This window comes from Natator depressus, chromosome 28, assembly GCF_965152275.1.
Source record: "Natator depressus isolate rNatDep1 chromosome 28, rNatDep2.hap1, whole genome shotgun sequence".
In the NCBI taxonomy this organism is placed as follows: domain Eukaryota; kingdom Metazoa; phylum Chordata; order Testudines; family Cheloniidae; genus Natator; species Natator depressus.
In genome coordinates, this window is record NC_134261.1 from 6,187,199 (window position 1) to 6,205,831 (window position 18,633).

The 18,633-nt window shown below is 53.0% G+C and overlaps 1 protein-coding gene across 3 annotated transcripts in view; it reads right to left on the reverse strand.

The window, feature by feature from the left end:
- The window catches only part of LOC141978970 (uncharacterized), a 36,042-nt gene extending 28,810 nt beyond the window's left edge, over positions 1-7,232 (reverse strand). Inside the window, exon 1 of one of the 3 annotated variants that reach the window (XM_074941399.1) lies at positions 7,149-7,197. The gene's annotated coding sequence lies outside the window, so the exon portion shown is untranslated. Of the gene's footprint in view, positions 1-7,148 lie in introns of all 3 variants that reach the window. The other 2 variants (XM_074941398.1, XM_074941400.1) reach the window with 2 other exon arrangements.
- Positions 7,233-18,633: the final 11,401 nt, after the last annotated feature.

Sequence of the window (18,633 nt, forward strand, 5' to 3'; positions counted from 1 at the left end):
TTAGAAACCTCTGCCTAATTTCAAGTCTAAACTTCCTGATGGCCAGTTTATATCCATTTGTTCTTGTGTCCACATTGGTACTGAGCTTAAATAATTCCTCTCCCTCTCTGGTATTTATCCCTCTGATATATTTATAGAGAGCAATCATATCTCCCCTCAACCTTCTTTTAGTTAGGCTAAACAAGGCAAGCTCCTTGAGCCTCCTTTCATAAGACAGATTTTTCATTCCTCGGATCATCCTAGGAGCCCTTCTCTGTATCTGTTCCAGTTTGAATTTATCCTTCTTAACCATGGGAGACCAGAACGGCACACAGTATTCCAGATGAGGTCTCACCAGTGCCTTGTATAATGGTACTAACACCTCCTTATCTCTACTGGAAATACCTCGCCTCATGCATCCCAAGACCGCATTAGCTTTTTTCACGGCCATTTCACATTGACGGCTCATAGTCATCCTGTGGTCAACCAATACTCCAAGGTCCTTCTCCTCCTCTGTTACTTCTAATTGATGCTTCCCCAGCTTATAACTAAAATTCTTGTTATTAATCCCTAAACGTATAACCTTACACTTCTCACTATTAAATTTCATCCTATTATTATTACTCCAGTTTACAAGGTCATCCAGATCCTCCTGTATGATATCCTGGGCCTTCTCTAAATTGGCAATACCTCCCAGCTTTGTATCATCCGCAAACTTTATTAGCACACTCCCACTTTTTGTGCCGAGGTCAGTGATAAAAAGATTAAATAAGATTGGTCCCAAAACTGATCCTTGAGGAACTCCACTGGTAACCTCCCTCCAGCCTGACAGTTCACCTTTCAGTAGGACCCGCTGTAGTCTCCCCTTTAACCAATTCCTTATCCATCCACCTTTCAATTTTCATATTGATCCTCAACTTTTCCAATTTAACTAATAATTCCCCATGTGGCACCATATCAAACGCCTTACTGAAATCTAGGGAAATTAGATCCACTGTGTTTCCTTTGTCTAAAAAATCTGTTACTTTCTCAAAGAAGGAGATCAGGTTGGTCTCACATGATCTACCTTTTGTAAAACCATGTTGTATTTTGTCCCATTTACCATTGACCTCAATGTCCTTAACTACTTTCTCCTTCAAAATTTTTTCCAAGACCTCGCATACTACAGATGTCAAACTAACAGGCCTATAGTTACCCGGATCACTTTTTTTACCTTTCTGAAAAATAGGAACTATGTTAGCAATTCTCCAGTCATACGGTACAACCCCTGAGTTTACAGATTCATTCATTAAAAATTCTTGCTAGTGGGCTTGCAATTTCATGTGCCAATTCCTTTAATATTCTTGGATGAAGACTATCTGGGCCACCCGATTTAGTCCCATTCAGCTATTTGAGTTTCGCTTCTACCTCAGATATGGTAATATCTGCCTCCATATCCTCATTCCCCTTTGTCATCCTACCATTATCCCTAAGCTCCTCATTAGCCTCATTAAAGACTGAGGCAAAGTATTTGTTTAGATACTGGGCCATGCCTAGATTATCCTTGACTGCCACTCCATCCTCAGTGTTTAGCGGTCCCACTTCTTTTTTTTTCTTCTTTTATTTATATGGCTATAGAATCTTTTACTATCGGTTTTAATTCCCTTTGCAAGGTCCAACTCTACTTGACTTTCAGCCTCTCTCACTTTATCCCTACTTGTTCTGACCTCAATAAGGTAGCTTTCCTTGCTGATCCCTCCCATCTTCCACTCCCTGTACGCTTTCTGCTTTTTCTTAATCACCTCTGAGATGCTTGCTCATCCAGCTTGGTCTACAACTCCTGCCTATGAATTTTTTCCCCTTTCTTGGGATGCAGGCTTCCAATAGCTTCTGCAGCTTTGACTTGAAGCAATCCCAGGCCTCCTCTGCCTTTAGATCCACAAATTCTTCAGTCCAATCCACTTCCCTAACGAATTTCCTTAATTTTTGAAAGTCAGCCCTTTTGAAATCAAAAACCCGAGTCGCAGATTTGTTTTTGTTTATCCTTCTGTTCAGTTTGAACTGAATTAGCTCATGATCACTTGAACCAAGATTGTCCCCTACAACCAACCATTTCTTCTATGAGGTCCTCACTACTCACCAAAACCAAATCTAAAATGGCATCCCCTCTAGTCGGTTCAGCAACTACTTGCTGAAGGAATCCATCAGCTATCGCATCTAGGAAAATCTGAGCCCTACTATTCTTACTAGCACTTGTCCTCCAGTCTACATCTGGGAAGTTAAAGTCTCCTATGATCACGCAGTTTCCATTAGTATTTACTTCATTAAAAACATTAAAGAGGACTCTATCCATATCCAAATTAGATCCAAGAGGTCTATAGCACACCCCAAGCACTATCCCAGGGGAGGCTCTAATAGTTTTCTTCCACAATGTAATTTTTGCCCAGACGGACTCTGTCTTATGCATTCCATCGCTTCTTATTTCTTTACAGTCTACCTCATCCTTGATATACAATGCCACTCCACCACCTTTACCTTTATTTAGGTCTTTCCTAAACAGCACATACCCTTCAATACCTGTAGTCCAGTCATGACTACTATTCCACCATGTTTCTGTTATCCCTAGAATATCTGGTTTCACTTCCTGCACCAGTAGCTCTAGTTCCTCTATTTTGTTACCTAGGCTCCGTGCATTGGTGTACAAACATCTTAATTTTTGTTGTTTGGCCTCGCTCACATTCTTTACCCGATTAGGCACAGACATTCTACCAGGTTTCAGAGTAACAGCCGTGTTAGTCTGTATTCGCAAAAAGAAAAGGAGGACTTGTGGCACCTTAGAGACGAACCAATTTATTTGAGCATTCTACCACCACTATGACCTATTAGACTGGCCTCCACACTGCCCTCATAGAATCATAGAATATCAGGGTTGGAAGGGACCTCAGGAGGTCATCTAGTCCAACCCCCTGCTCAAAGCAGGACCAATCCCCAATCAAATCATCCCAGCCAGGGCTTTGTCAAGCCTGACCTTAAAAACTTCCAAGGAAGGAGATTCTACCACCTCCCTAGGTAACGCATTCCAGTGTTTCACCACCCTCCTAGTGAAAAAGTTTTTCCTAATATCCAACCTAAACCTCCCCCACTGCAACTTGAGACCATTACTCCTTGTCCTGTCCTCTTCTACCACTGAGAATAGTCTAGAACCATCCTCTCTGGAACCCCCTTTCAGGTAGTTGAAAGCAGCTATCAAATCCCCCCTCATTCTTCTCTTCTGCAGACTAAACAATCCCAGTTCCCTCAGCCTCTCCTCATAAGTCATGTGTTCCAGACCCCTAATCATTTTTGTTGCCCTTCGCTGGACTCTCTCCAATTTATCCACATCCTTCTTGTAGTGTGGGGCCCAAAACTGGACACAGTACTCCAGATGAGGCCTCACCAATGTCGAATAGAGGGGAACGATCACGTCCCTCGATCTGCTCGCTATGCCCCTACTTATACATCCCAAAATGCTATTGGCCTTCTTGGCAACAAGGGCACACTGCTGACTCATATCCAGCTTCTCGTCCACTGTAACCCCAGGTCCTTTTCTGCAGAACTGCTGCCTAGCCATTCGGTCCCTAGTCTGTAGCTGTGCATTGGGTTCTTCCGTCCTAAGTGCAGGACCCTGCACTTATCCTTATTGAACCTCATCAGGTTTCTTTTGGCCCAATCCTCCAATTTGTCTAGGTCCCTCTGTATCCTATCTACCACTCCTCCCAGTTTAGTATCATCCGCAAATTTGCTGAGAGTGCAATCCACACCATCCTCCAGATCATTTATGAAGATATTGAACAAAACCGGCCCCAGGACTGACCCCTGGGGCACTCCACTTGACACCGGCTGCCCACTAGACATGGAGCCATTGATCATGACCCGTTGAGCCCGACAATCTAGCCAACTTTCTACCCACCTTATAGTACATTCATCCAGCCCATACTTCTTTAATTTGCTGACAAGAATACTGTGGGAGACCGTGCCCTTCCTCCTTATGTCCATTCTCCTACCCATGGTTGTATCCTTTCTACTTTGTTTTCTTCCCTCTCAATGTTAAAATCCAGTGTGGAGATTACCTGAACATCTCCCAACCATCTCCCCCAAATTCCTAGTTTAAAGCTCTCTTAATGAGTTGTGCCAACCTCCATCCTAGAAGTCTATTTCCTTCCCTACTCAGATGAAGTCCATCCCGAGAGAACTGTCCTCTGTCCATGAATGCCTCCCAGTGGCCATACATCCCAAAGCCCTCCTTAGAGCAACACGCCCCGAGCCATCTGTTGATAGTCATAATCTTGTCACATCTTTGTTGCCCTTCTCTAGGAACAGGCAGAATCCCACTGAAGATCACCTGAGCCTCGATTTCCCTAGCCTGGCACTCACTGGGGTCTCCTCTCTCTCCAGAGCTGCTCACCACTAAAATCTGTGTGGGTGTCACCAGAGCTAAGGTAGTTCAGCTCTGGAATAGTCTTACAAGGGTGGCTGCGGAGTCTCTTTTCCTGGAAGTTTTTAAGAACAGGTAGGACAAACCTCTGTCAGAGATCATCTACATATACTTGGTCCTGCCTCGGCAGAGACAGCTGGACTTGATGACATCTTGAGGTCTTTTCCAGCCCTACATTTCTTTGATGCTATGCAATATATACCTATAAAACACAACATACAGAAAAAAATCCCACCACAACATAATGTCAGGCAATTCAGAAAAACAAAAATCTACACTCCACATCATAAGATGATACAATACAAAGAAGAAGAAAGCAACACAATGCAAACCAACACACCCTAGGACAAAAGTACACAATGGAAAAGAGCTCAACTCAAACCAACACAACACAGACACCAAACAAGCTGAGGCAAAACAAAGCACCATAAAATCATGCAACACAGCATGGTGCGATCACAGTTCCAAATGGCATGATGCAAAACAGTTCAGCATAGAACACGAAAGCACAAAACAGAATTATTTCAATGTAGGCATGGAAGGGATCTTGAGAGGTCGTCTACTCAAGCCTCCTGTGATGAGGCAGGACTAAGTATCCCTAGACATTCCCAGACTGGTGTATCTCTAATGTGGTCTTAAAAACCTCCAATGAAGGAAATTCCACAACCGCCTTTGGAAGCCAATGAGATGCAAACAAAGACCAAAACAAGGCTGTACACACACAAGGTGAGCTTGGGGTTAAGGGGAGAAGCAAGAATCAAACAATCTGGGTTCAGTTCCCAGTTTTGCCCCAAATTCTCAATGCAAACTTGAGCAAATTACTTCAGCTCTCTGAGCTTCAGTTTCCCCATCTGTAAAACAGAGAGTAGCCGCCCACCATTTGCATATTTAGCCTTTGAGCTTTTTGTGGCAAGGACTCTCTGTCACTGTGGGCATGTCTACACTGCAGTTAGACACCGGTGGCTGGCCCTTGCCCCCTGACTTGTGCTCACACAGCTCAGGCTGCGGGGCTGTTTAATTGTGGTGTAGATGTTCTGGCTTGATCTGGCAGCCTCCCACCTTGCAGGGTCCTACAGCCTGGCTCCAAGCCCAGACATCTACACTGCAATTAAACAGCCCCTTTCCTGAGCCTTGTGAGCCTGAGTGGGTTTATAATGGCAGTGTAGAGATACCCTTGGTGTCTGTTCAGCACTGTCACAATGGGGACCCTGATCTTTGTCAGTGTCTATGCAGAGCCCTGCACAACAGGGGGCCTGATCTCAGTCGAGGGCTCTGCATCTCCTGGCTTTACAGGATCCCTGATTTTGTTTGCAGTCCCTGCAGCATCTAGCAAAATGTGGGGGTAGGGTCTCTGTCAGGGTCTGTGCAGTGCCAAGTACAGTGGTGGGGTGTGATCTTGGTCAGGGGTCAATGCAGTGCCAGGCCCAACGGGGACACAGGTCTCAATGGAGGTCTCTGAAGTGCCCAGCACAATGGAGGCAGCAATCTGGGCCGCAGTCTTGCGCTGCCTGGCACAAGGGGGGCTGTGATTTCGGTCCAGGTCTCAGTTTTACCTGGGAAAATGGGGGGCCTGATGTCAGTTGGGGTCTCTGCAATGCCCAGCGCAACAAGAGTGCATATCTCAATTGGGGTCTCCACAGCACCTGTCACAACAGTGGGATCTGACCTCTGTTGGGGTCTCTGAAGCACCTGGCAGAACAGGAGCCAGATCTCAGTTGGGGTCTCAGCAGTTCCAGGAACAACAAGGTCCCTGATTTTGTTTGCCGTCTCTGCAGCATCTGGCACAATGGGAGCCCGATTTCAGTGGGTGTTGATGCAGTGCCTGGCAGAACAGGGACCCAGATCTCAGTCAGGGTCACTGTAGCACCGGGCACAACAAGGTCCCTGCTCTCTGCAGGGTCTGTGCAGCTCCTGGCACAAGTGCCCCAAACTTGGTCAGGGTCTGTGCACTGCCTGACACACTGGGGGACCTGATCTCACTGGCTGTGGGGAGGGGCTGGCAGTGGGGTCTGGGAACATGACTAGCAGGTGGGGGGGGGGGAGGCTGCTGGGTTGGGCAGGGTGGGGGAGGGGGAAGTAGCTGGGACTGGGACACCTGGGGCTGAGCTGGGGGGGGCTTGTTCCTCCCTCCCCTTCCTGGGCCTTTCCAGGCCCTGTGGCCAGCAGAGCGCGGCCCCCCAGCCCAGCGGTGTCCCTGTCTCGGGCTCTGCCCGCCTCTGCCCGTTTCAGAATCACTCCGGGGAACGATTCCCCCCTAATCCGGGACAAGTCACTGCAGGTAAAGTGGGGGGGACACCCCCCCCCAACGCTGAGATTTGAACTGGCCACAGGCGAGGTGGGGAGGAAACGGGGTCCGGGGGGGGGGCAGAGCCCGTCTCAGGGAGGGGGGGGACGGGGGGGGTCACCCGGGCTGCTGCTCGTCGCTGCCGGGAGAGAAAGGGGGCAGGTTGGGAGCGGGGGGGTCCCGGGGGGGCAGCGGTAAATCCGAGGGGATCTCAGCCCCCCCTTTCCCTCCCCGCCCCTCGGGGGACCCCGGCTCTTCTCCCCCCCCCCCCGGCCATGCCCGGGCTGCGCCGACATTTCCCCCCGCCCCTGTCCCCAGGTCCCCCCCCGCCGGCTCCCCCCGCCCGGCCCCACGCAGGGACCCCGGGGGGGCTGGTCCCCCCCCGGACACTGGGGCAGAGTCACCGCCCGGCCCCGGGGCTCGCTCCGGTACCTGGAGGCTGCAGCTCCGCAGCGGGGCGGCCCCAGGGCGGGCGCGGGGCCCGGGCCGGGCCCGGGGGGGTGAATGACGGTCTCCCCGGCACAGCCCCTGCGGCTCAGCCCGGCCCCGCAGCCCCGGGTGAGCTCTGCCTCTGCGCATGCCCGACTCTCCTCTTCCCCCCCCCGCCCCGGCCCGGATCTGCGCATGCCCACAGACGGACGACACAAAACCCTTCTCCGCCTCTGGGAGAGGCTCCAACGCCCCCGCACGAGCCGGGCAGAGCCGCAGCGCGGGTCTTCCTCCCACCCCCGCCCAACGTCACTTCCGCTCCAATGAGACTCAGGAACTGCACCTCCCAGCCTGCCCCAGGGGGGTACCTCCGCCCTCTCCAGCCCAGGTACGGGAGGGCCCCGGGGCCAGCCGAGCTGGGGGGGGGGGAGTTGCACCGCCTGGAACAAGGACTCTAGCTCCGGAGAGCGCGCGAGCAGCCGGCAGAGGCACAGGCCCCGCCCCTTCCGCTGCTGGCCCCTCCCGACGCTGGCTCGGCTCACCCGAAGTGCGCATGCGCAGTGACCCTCGCTGTCGCCCCTGCCCGCTCTCTGCCCTCACTTCTCCTGGCGCGCGGCCGCCTGCTCCTCGGAGGGATTACAAGGGGGCGGGTGCAGGGGCTGAGCAGGGGCAGAAATTTTCTGGCCGGGGGGAGGATCAAGCTACTGTGGGGAGCTGCAGGAGAGGGGCTGAAGGGGAAAAGTCGGGGTTGGGGGGGAGCCGCTGCCCGGCCCCGTGCCGGGACAAAACCCCCGTTTCCGGAGGGGGAGAGGGGGTCATGGTTACCCCATGGGATGAGCCCGCTGCTGTGCTCGCAACGATGGGGCGGGGCGGGGGCAGGGGCGTTTTTAGGTCCCCCCCAGGACGCGGCATGTCAGCCCGGGAGCAGGGGGCCGGTTCCTGGGGTCCCCATCCCTGGACTGTCCGTGCTCAGACCTATCTTATCCCAGTGCTGCGGGGCCACGTTCCTGCTGCAGCCCCCCCACCCAGAACCGCCCCCCACAGATCCCCTCACGGCCCAGTGCTCTGCCCCACACAGCCCCAGCACTGCCACAACTGCACGGACCCCCCCCCCACTTCCCAGCACCCCGACACACACAGATCTCCCCCACTGCACAGCCCCTCAACACACACAAATCTCCCCAGTGCCCCCCAAAGCCCCCCCAAAACATCCAAACCTTCCCCACTTCCGAGCATCCCCCCCCAGAGCCTCTAGAGACCTACTCTCCCACACCCTGACCCCCCTCCCCCCATCCACAATAGCCAGCCCCAATGGGAGGTGAGGGGCCAGATCCGGCTGTGTGGATTGGTTAGAGGGGTCCATAATGGACCCCTTCCCAGTGTGGGCCTGGTGCCACAGTGCCATTGGCACCATTGTAAACCCAGGACTGACCCCAAACCCCCTCCCACAGCAAAGCTTCCTTGGACCTGTTTTGGACGCCGCCAAAAAATATAAAAACCTGCTGTCCCTGGTGCTACTTTAGTACTACAGAGACTTGATGCAGTGAAATAAATTACCTCCGTTCCCTCAAACTCTGTGAAACACATTTTGGGTATTTAAGAGAGTCTCTTATCATTGTATGTCTACATGAAGTCTCATAATAGTTCACAAATTTGTCTTATTTGCTGCTGTGATTCCCTGAATTGTGCTCTCTTCCTTGTAATCCATTTTAATTATAGTTTTGCTCCTTTAAAAATGTTATTTCTATTACTCTGAACACTTTGTCATTTATCTGTATTATCATTGTGCAATGCATGTCATGGTGCTCTTTATTTCTTATTTTAATAGCTAATGCTCATCAAAAAAAATTAAGTAGTTATTGGTTTTAGGAATTCCATCTGTGTTTCTATTATAGCACTTGGTATGGTTTTTGTACTTTGATTTGTAATTAGGAGTTTTTAATTCTACCTTTCTTTTTCTTTTAATAGCACAAGTTTATTTTGTTTGGCCATGTGACTTCCAGTATAACTGATTTCCTGTCCTGTTTTCAACAATTCCTTTGCATTTGATCCAGCAATGAGAATTGCCTTTTGCTGCATTTATTTTGACTGTTAATCCAGCCCTTAGTGTCCCATGTTCACACATCATTGCTTGTGTGTAGAAGTTGACTCACAAATATTCAGTGTGTGTATTAATATTGTGTCATCTTACATCCTTCCAAATGGCAAAAATCTTCTGCAATAATGAAGGTTTGGGCTAATGAACAGTGGCTACAGAACTTTTGGATGCTCAAGTCCATATTCCTGCATCTCTGTGCAAAACTCACCAAAATAAAAGCTACACTGACAAGGGAGAAGCAAATATAGATTGCACTATGGGGACCTGCAACACCAGATTCTTATTGGTCAATCAGAGGTCCCTCTACTAAACCAAGGTGGAATGGATTTCTTTAATGTAAGTAGTGAGACCACATTGTTAAAGATCATTTCATGTTCAATGCTCTGTTAATACCTCTGCAGTCACAGAACAAAGTACCCAGTGTATTTCTGGGTTTCAGATGGTTGTCTCTTACTTCTTTAAGTTTTCATATGTAAGGCGACTGTAGTCCCCTCACTAAAACTCAGTGGGGGTGTTTTGGTTAGCTAGCTCCCAGTACCAAAAGAAAGGGGAAGGGTCGATGGGAAATCAGGACCCTGAGACTGACAGCCCTCTGGAACAACGGGGAAAGGCCAATGCTCTAGGTCAGCCTGAGTGACAGGGGGGCCAGGCTAGTCAGGAGGCCTGGGGTTCCCGTCCTCCGTGTGAGCTGGAATTGCCTGGGTCAGACAGAGTGGGGCCAAGCTAAGGAGAAAGCAGGGTCCTGGGCTGGGCTGGGGAGCAGAGCTGTGCCAGAGCCAGAGGGGCCAGGAAAGCAGCCCATGAAGGAAGTCAGTTCTGGGAGCAGAGTCAGACCTCTGTGGGGAGCAGAGCTGCAGGAACCATAGCCAGGGGGGCTGGAGACAGAGCAGCAGCAGCGGTAAGTAAGAGTAGAACTGGAGCTGTGGCACAGTGGTGGAGCTGGGGCTGGAACAGTCTGGAGCCGGGTGCACTGAGGGGGACCTTGGGCAGCGGGCCCAGCGTAGGGAGATGCCCCCAGCCAAGAGGCCTTGCAGGTCAGACTGGGGGAGGGGGAGGATCATAACCCCGACGGGGGGGGGGAGGGGCGGTGGCGATGCTGGGAAGAAGGGTCCTGCCACCTAGAGCCTGAGAGCGTGTGGCCACAGCCAGATCAAGTGTCTGAGCTGCAGCATCCCTGCAGCACAGCCAGGGCCTGAGAAGGAGCCTGGGACTTTGGAGGAACAGACTGAACTTCCCTGGCATTCCAGGCACACTGGTTGTGATGTCCCCGTTCCACGGAGTGGGGTGATGTGTTTTCCTTTAACCTTTCCTATTTTTTCCTTATTTTTAAAAATTGATTTTGGTTGAATAAATTTGCTTTCAAGTGCATGTAATGATCAGTGGGTCAGGGAAGCGTCCCCGGAGAGGGGACACCCTAGCCCCTGCACTAAGCGACCACAACAAAGTTGGGGGTTGAAGCATAGACTATTAGGGTTGGAAGGGACCTCAGGAGGTCATCTAGTCCCATACCCGGCTCAAAGCAGGACCAAGCCCCAATTTTTGCCCCAGAGCCCTAAACGGCCCCCTCAAAGATTGAACTCACAACCCTGGGTTTAGCAGGCCAATGCTCAAACCCCTGAGCTATCTTGTTCCTCCCTCCCCTTCCTGGGCCTTTCTGTGGCCAGCAGAGCACGGCCCCTCCAGCCCAGCCCAGCCCAGCGGTGTCCCTGTCTCGGGCTCTGCCCGCCTCTGCCCGTTTCAGAATCACCCCGGGGAACGATTCCCCCCTAAACTGGGACAAGTCACTGCAGGTAAAGTGGGGGGGACACCCCCCCCCCAAGGCTGAGATTTGAACTGGCCACGGGCGAGGTGGGGAGGAAACGGGGTACGGGGGGGGCAGAGCCCGTCTCAGGGAGGGGGGACGGGGGGGGGTCACCCGGGCTGCTGCTCGTCGCTGCCGGGAGAGAAAGGGGGCAGGGCGGGAGCGGGGGAGCCCCGGGGGGGCAGCGGTAAATCCGAGGGGATCTCAGCCCCCCCTTTCCCTCCCCGCCCCTCGGGGGGCCCCGGCTCTTCCCCCACCCCCCGGCCATGCCCGGGCTGCGCCGACATTTTCCCCCCGCCCCTGTCCCCAGGTCCCCCCCCGCCGGCTCCCCCCGCCCGGCCCCACGCAGGGACCCCGGGGGGGCTGGTCCCCCCCCCCGGACACTGGGGCAGAGTCACCGCCCGGCCCCGGGGCTCGCTCCGGGGCCTGGAGGCTGCAGCTCCGCAGCGGGGCGGCCCCAGGGCGGGCGCGGGGCCCGGGCCGGGCCCGGGGGGGTGAATGACGGTCTCCCCGGCACAGCCCCTGCGGCCCAGCCCGGCCGCCGCCGCGGGTGAGCTCTGCCTCTGCGCATGCCCAGAGCCGGGAGACACAAAACCCTCCTCCGCGTCCGGGAGAGGCTCCAACGGCCCCGCACGAGCCAGGTAGAGCCGCAGCGCCCCGCGCCTTCGCAGCCGGGTTCCTCCGCCCCCCCTGCCCAATGTCACTTCCGCTCCTGGGAACTCAGAAACTTCCTCTCCCAGCCTGCGCCGGGGGGCGGCTTCTGCCGTCTCCAGCACAGGTAAGGGAGAGATTCAGCAGCTGTTACTGCGCATGCTCCGTGGGAGCCCTGCTCGTCCGCCTCCAAGACCAACGTCACTTCCGCTGCTGCCTCCGTGGGACCCGGGAGCCCGGGCTGGGCAGCGGCTGCCCTGGGGTCCCTGCTGGGGGGCCCGTCATTAACCCCCCCGTGCCCGGCCGGGGGGGGCTCTCTCCAGCCGGGACCAGCCCCCTGGGCAGCCCCGGGCCCTGCCCGCCCCCGCCCCCAGCCGGAGCCCCCCGGTGAGTGAGAGACCCCGGGGGGGGGGGCCGGAAACCGACTCTCTGCCCCCGGGAACCGGGGAGAAGCCTCGGAGCCGCCTCAGCCCCAGCGGAGCCGCCGCCAGGATCTGCCCCCGGCCCGCTGGGATGGGGGGGCAGAGACTGGGGCCCGGCGGGGGGTCCCCTGGGGGGTGCCGGGCGGGGGGGGAGAAGCCGGAGTTGCGGGGGGGGGAAGGTCGGGGGGGGGTTGAATTCCCGGGGGGGAAGTGGCGGGCGGGGGAAGGGGGGGGTTAATTGGATCCTGTCCCTGTTTGTGCCACTTGCCTCTCAGCCCGGGTACAAATTCCCTCCGGTTCTGCCCCTTTTCTCTCTCAGCATCTCACACGTGGCTGCAAACTCCGGGGCGATTCCCCCCCTTTCCCCTCAAATGATCCGCGCTCTCGTCTCTCCTCATCCCCCCCGGTCTCTCCCTAATTCTCAAATGTCCGTTTAAAATCTCCTCCGATGTGGGGGGATTTTCCCACCCGTTTTATCTGCAGCGATTTGTCCTTGTTTAGGTGGGAAACTGTTGCCTGGAGTCATTCCCCAAAACATGGCTGCCCCCGGAGTGGGGGTGGGCGGGGAAGGGAGGAGCACGTGTCCCCCATGGGCACAGCCCCAGACCCCGCTTTCCCAATCGCTGCCCCCGAACTGCCAACACAGTTGCCCCCAGCCATCAGTTGCTAGTCACCTGCCCATCCCCCACTGCTGGCCCCTCACCAGCCTCCAGCTCCCCCTCCCTTGCCCTCTTCAATCAGCTCCTCAGAGGGCTCCCTGCTGCCCACGTGAATGGTGGTGGGGGGGGACACCATCACTTTCTGTTTATGTATTGGACAGTCATATAAAATCCCTTCAAACAGCCCCCCTTTTCCCTTTAATTATTTAATAGCAATATAAAATCCCCTCCGATCTTGGTGTTTTTCCCTCATGTTCTCAATTGCATAGTTTGACACTTTTTTCTGCAAATCTCAAAGATCCATATAAAATACCCTAAACATTTTCCCTACTTTTGTCTAGTTGTCTATTTCTAATTGAATATGCCCTGAGATTTTCCCGTCTCTCTACTTATAAAATACTAAGAAAATCTCAGATTTATATCTTTTGTCAGATTCTTGAATATGGATATAAAATGCTTGCCAATGTTGCCCATATCCTCTCTATTCATTTATCAAATATTCATGTGAAACACGCTCCAATTTTACCTCATATCAACAACTGATATAAAATCCCTCTGATTTTCCACTTTCCCCTCTCTAATTTACAAAAATGCATTCAAAATCCCTCCGATTTCCACCCTTTTTCCTCATTCATTTCTGAACATTGATCTCCTATCTCAGGTTTCGCCTCTTTCTATGTCATTATCAAATATCAATTAAAAATCCTCTTGGGTTTGGGGCTCTTCCACATGTTCCTAAATCCCAGCAACTTCTCCTTCCTTGGAGGGAACCTGTTGCCCTGAGTCGTTCTCCAACCTGGGGGTTAAATTGCCCGGTGATGATCATCCCCCCCTTCTTCTTTGAGAATCGTTTGTTCCCCCCTTTATGTCAGCTAAAATGTTTGCCGATGAAAGAGACCAGCCACGTATTTAATACACATCAAAGCCAGAGGCCTCCCCCTGTGTGGGGGATCAGCTGCTGGTAGGAGAGTTGGCTGGACCCTTTTCTTTTCTCCAGCTGGCACCAGATGAGGAGGTCATTCGGAGTGCAGCGTGGGTCCAGAAGTATCCCAAACCCCATGACAAATGGTCTCCGTGAGAGGTTGCTTCCCACAGTGCTAAGATGTAGCCACTTCTGGGGTGGATCCCTGGTGGCTATTATTTGCTAGTGACAGGGCATGGAAATTTCTTACCTATTTTGGCCCTCCATGCCTTCCATTACCCTGTTAAAGAAGCATCCCCCAGGGCTCCTTCTGCCTGTGTGAATGGCCAGCAGTGGGCAGTGATGACATCCTATCCACTAGTCACACACTGTGACTGTGTAGTGCCCATCTTTAAAAAGGGAAGAAGGAGGCTCTGGGGGGAGGGAAAGCTCAGTGGTTTGGGCATTGGCCTGCTAAACCCAGGGTTGTGAGTTCAATCCTTGAGGGGGCCATTGAGGGATCTGGGGCAAAAATTGGGGATTGGTCCTGATTTGAGCATGGGGTTGGACTAGATGACCTCCTGACATCCCTTCCAACCCTCATATTCTTTGATTATATGATTCTATGAATTACAGGCCAGTCAGCCTCACCTCAGTCCCTGGAAAAATCATGGAGCAGGTCCTCAAGGAATCAATTCTGAAGCACTTAGAGGAGAGGAAAGTGATCAGGAACAGTCAGCATGGATTCACCAAGGCCTGACTAATCTAATTGCCTTCTATGATGAGATAACTGGCTCTGTGGGTGAGGGGAAAGCAGTGGACGTGGTGTTCCTTGACTTTAGCAAAGCTTTTGATATGGTCTCTCACAGTATTCTTGGCAGCAAGTTAAAGAAGTATGGGCTGGATGAATGGACTATAAGGTGGATAGAAAGCTGGCTACATCAACGGGTAGTGATTAACGGTTCCATGTCCAGTTGGCAGCCGGTATCAAGCGGAGTGCCCCAAAGGTCGGTCCTGGAGCTGGTTTTGTTCAGTATCTTCATTAATGATCTGAAGGATGGTGCGGACTGCACCCTCAGCAAGTTTGCAGATGACACTAAACTGGAAGGAGAGGTAGATATGCTGGAGGATAGGGATAGGATACAGGGGGACCTAGACAAATTAGAGGATTGGGGCAATAGAAATCTGATGAGGTTCAAAAAAGACAAGTGCAGAGTCCTGCACTTAGGACGGAAGAATCCAATGCACTGCTACAGACTAGGGACCGAATGGCTTGGCAGCAGTTCTGCAGTAAAGGACCTAGGGGTGACAGTGGACCAGAAGCTGGATATGAGTCAACAGTGTGCCCTTGTTGCCAAGAAGGCCAATGGCATTTTGGGGTGTATAAGTAGGGGCATTGCCAGCAGATCGAGGGACGTGATCGTTCCCCTCTATTCGACATTGGTGAGGCCTCATCTGGAGTACTGCGTCCAGTTTTGGGCCCCACACTACAAGAAGGATGTGGAAAAATTGGAGAGAGTCCAGCAGAGGGCAACAAAAATGATTAGGGGTCTGGAGCACATGACTTCTGAGGAGAGGCTGAGGGAACTGGGATTGTTTAGTCTGCAGAAGAGAAGAATGAGGGGGGATTTGATAGCTGCTTTCAACTACCTGAAAGGGGGTTTCAGAGAGGATGGCTCGAGACTGTTCTCAGTGGTAGCAGATGACAGAACAAGGAGTAATGGTCTCAAGTTGCAGTGGGGGAGGTTTAGGTTGGATATTAGGAAAAACTTTTTCACTAGGAGGGTGGTGAAGCACTGGAATGCGTTACCTAGGGAGGTGGTGCAATCCCCTTCCTTAGACGTTTTTAAGGTCAGGCTTGACAAAGCCCTGGCTGGGATGATTTAGTTGGGGATTGGTCCTACTTTGAGCAGGGGGTTGGACTAGATGACCTCCTGAGGTCCCTTCCAACCCTGATATTCTATGAGTTAACACTGTTCGGGGGGCGGGGGGAATGCGTGTCTGTGTGGGGAGATTGCAGCTGGAGCTGAAGGGGCATTGTGGTAGTGGGAGGCCTCTGGGTGACTGGGCAGGGGGTACCCTAGTCAGGTTGGTGGGTTCTGGAGGTTTGGGGTTTCAGGAGGTAGTTCTGATGTGTCCAGCGCTAAGGCTATGGGTCCTGGAGGTGGGTGTTGCAGGAGGCCTGTTGGCCACAAAACAGTGGGGGTGGGCGACTCTTGGGGAGTTGGGGCAGGGGGTTAGATGGTGCCTGGTGCTGTGCCAAGGGCTATGTCTGAGCTTCACCCGCTGGCTCCTGGGATCGTTGCCATGCCCAGTACACAGAGGTGGGAGGGTGGAATCTCCAGTGCTAGGTCAGGGGATGCCAGGCAAACAGCGTGAGGGGTCCCACTGTAAAGCATCAGGTGGTCCCGCTGGGAGGAGGAGGGGGTCCCAGGCAAACGGCCTGGCAGATCCTGATGGAGGACAGGCAGGGGTCCTAGCAGGCAGTGGGGGAATCCCAGGCAAGCAGTGAGAGGCTGAGTTCCCAGTGGGGGGTCCCTTTGGGGTGGGGTCCCCTGGCTGCTGGGGGCTGTTGGTGAGGGAACCCTTTGGGATTCTGAGGCTTGCAGTGAAGGTCTGGTGAGGGTTCCCTGGCTGCTGGGGCCCTGAGGGGCATCTGGGGTACCTGGTCATGGACTCTGGGGGCTGGGTCCCTGGGAATATCTGGTGGCATCCTGGCTGGGGGGGTCTGGGCTCTTGGTACTGGGGGGTGTCTGGGGGACCCTGGCTGTGGGGGCTGCTCCAAACATGCTCCTTCTCCCTGATCAGCTTGTGTCAGAATCCTGGCTCCAAGCACTGCCTGTCATTTCTCAGCCATGCCCAGTCACTGTGATAACTTTCTATCCACTTATCAAACACAGATTTTGCTTTTCTCCTCTCTTGAAAACTGCAGGAACTTCTGGTTCTGTGGGGAAAATTCGTTCCCTGCGTCCTTGTCCTAGATCTGCGGGGTGAGGGAGGTGGGAAAGGGGTTAGCATTGCCACACAATGATCTCTTCCACAGTGTTGTGGACTCACTCTTTCTGAAATCTGGTTTCATTGAGACCATTGTTACTCCAGAGTCACTGCATGGAAAGACAAGGAGTGACTCCAGATGGACAGTGGGGCAAATGAGATGAGCAATTCTCCCTGTGAGGAGGTGGTCTCATTCGCTGCTCTCCCCATAGAGCTAAAGGAGGGAAGGCTGCTCAAACGCTTTGTCCCTCTCTGCTCAGGATATTGGGGTTCAGCTCCCTGGGTCACACGCTGCAGCCTCCATTTTGATCTGGGAGACCAGGCTTCGGAGCTGCTTCTCCCCTAGCGGGGGTTCTGTGCTGGGAAGTGATGTTAAAGCTTCTTCTCTGTCCAGCCCAGGTGATACCTTTCTCCAGCCGGTACTAGCACCGTAGGGCAGTCCTGGGCCCGTTAATACTAAATTCTCAGCCACGGACTACAGGTAACTGAAAGACCTCAGGGAAAGTGCTGGGGACTGGCATGAAATTGACTCTCCACAAACAGCCCCTCCTCATTTTTCCTCCCATTAGCAATTGCCAGAAGTAAATCCAGCATGGGAGAGCAAAGAACCCAGGAATGGGACTTTCTCAGCCAGAGGGGCAGGGAGAGAGGGCAGGGGAAGGAGAGACTGAAAGGGGCAGTGGTAGAAATGAGTGGGGGGAGAGATTTCCAGCTCTCTAGTCCACCCAGACACATGTATTGCAGCATTTCTTGTTCACTGGAAAGTGATTCTGCCCAGGGAAGGATCAGAAAGAGGAAAAGCCAGTTCCTGACTCCATATTCCCCCTGCTGGGGTGTGGCTGCCCTGGGGTCCATGTCCGAGGGAATCCCCCACAGTGACTCCTTTGGTTCTGCTCTTTTCTAGCATTGTGTTCAGAGACTTTGTTACGGGGTGAGGGAAGGAAGGTTAAAAAATTCTCTCTGGGCTTAGCCTGGCAAGAGGGGCCAGGTCCACACTGTAATAAAGTGATAAAGCATTTTTGCAGCAGGTATGTCTGTCTGCAGGGAAAGGGCCTGGGGGAATCGTGATGTGAAATTAACTAAAGCCTGTTCTGAAACGTCCAGAATGTCCCTTCTCACCCAGCCAGGCTGCAGAATGACGTCCATGTTTCCCTCCAGCTCATCCCATCCTCCTGTGGGACAGGGGAGAGAAATGGCTGCAGAGGAGCCAGGTCATGTAGGGATTATCAGGGGGCTCCTGCTGGGTTCCTGAAGGAGGGAGAGGGACAGCAAATACACCGGAGATGGGAAGGTTTGCACCGTCTGGTTTGGAGGTTGGAGCGGGGCAGGAAATGCACAGGGTGGAGAAAGGGAGGAGGACAGAGGGTGGCAAAGCTGCTGGGAGTTGTTTAATAAGTGGCCTAAATTCTAGGAACAGACCCATGAGGTTCGGAGGTGGAAATGGCATGATTTGTGAAACAGAAAATAACCCACCTACATGGAGCTGGGAAAACTGACCAGACTCATAGTGTTGGAGCCTGACCCGACTAACCAGCAGCTGCTGAGACATATGTTGGGGGCACCCACCAGTCAGACTTAGGGGAGATACCCCTCCCTCATATCCAGCTCCTCACAATGAGGAGGGTGTTGGGCTTCCTACCAGGGAGCTCTCCCTGGACACTGCTAAGGGCTCCATCTCCTGTATCAGTCTGTGGCTAGTAGGTGTATGATGGATCAGCTGGGAGAGAGAATCATAGAATATCAGGGTTGGAAGGGACCTCAGGAGGTCATCTAGTCCAACCCCCTGCTCAAAGCAGGACCAATCCCCAATTAAATCATCCCAACCAGGGCTTTGTCAAGCCTGACCTTAAAAACTTCTAAGGAAGGAGATTCTACCACGTCCCTAGGTAACGCATTCCAGTGCTTCACCACCCTCCTAGTGAAAAAGATTTTCCTAATATCCAACCTAAACCTCCCCCACTG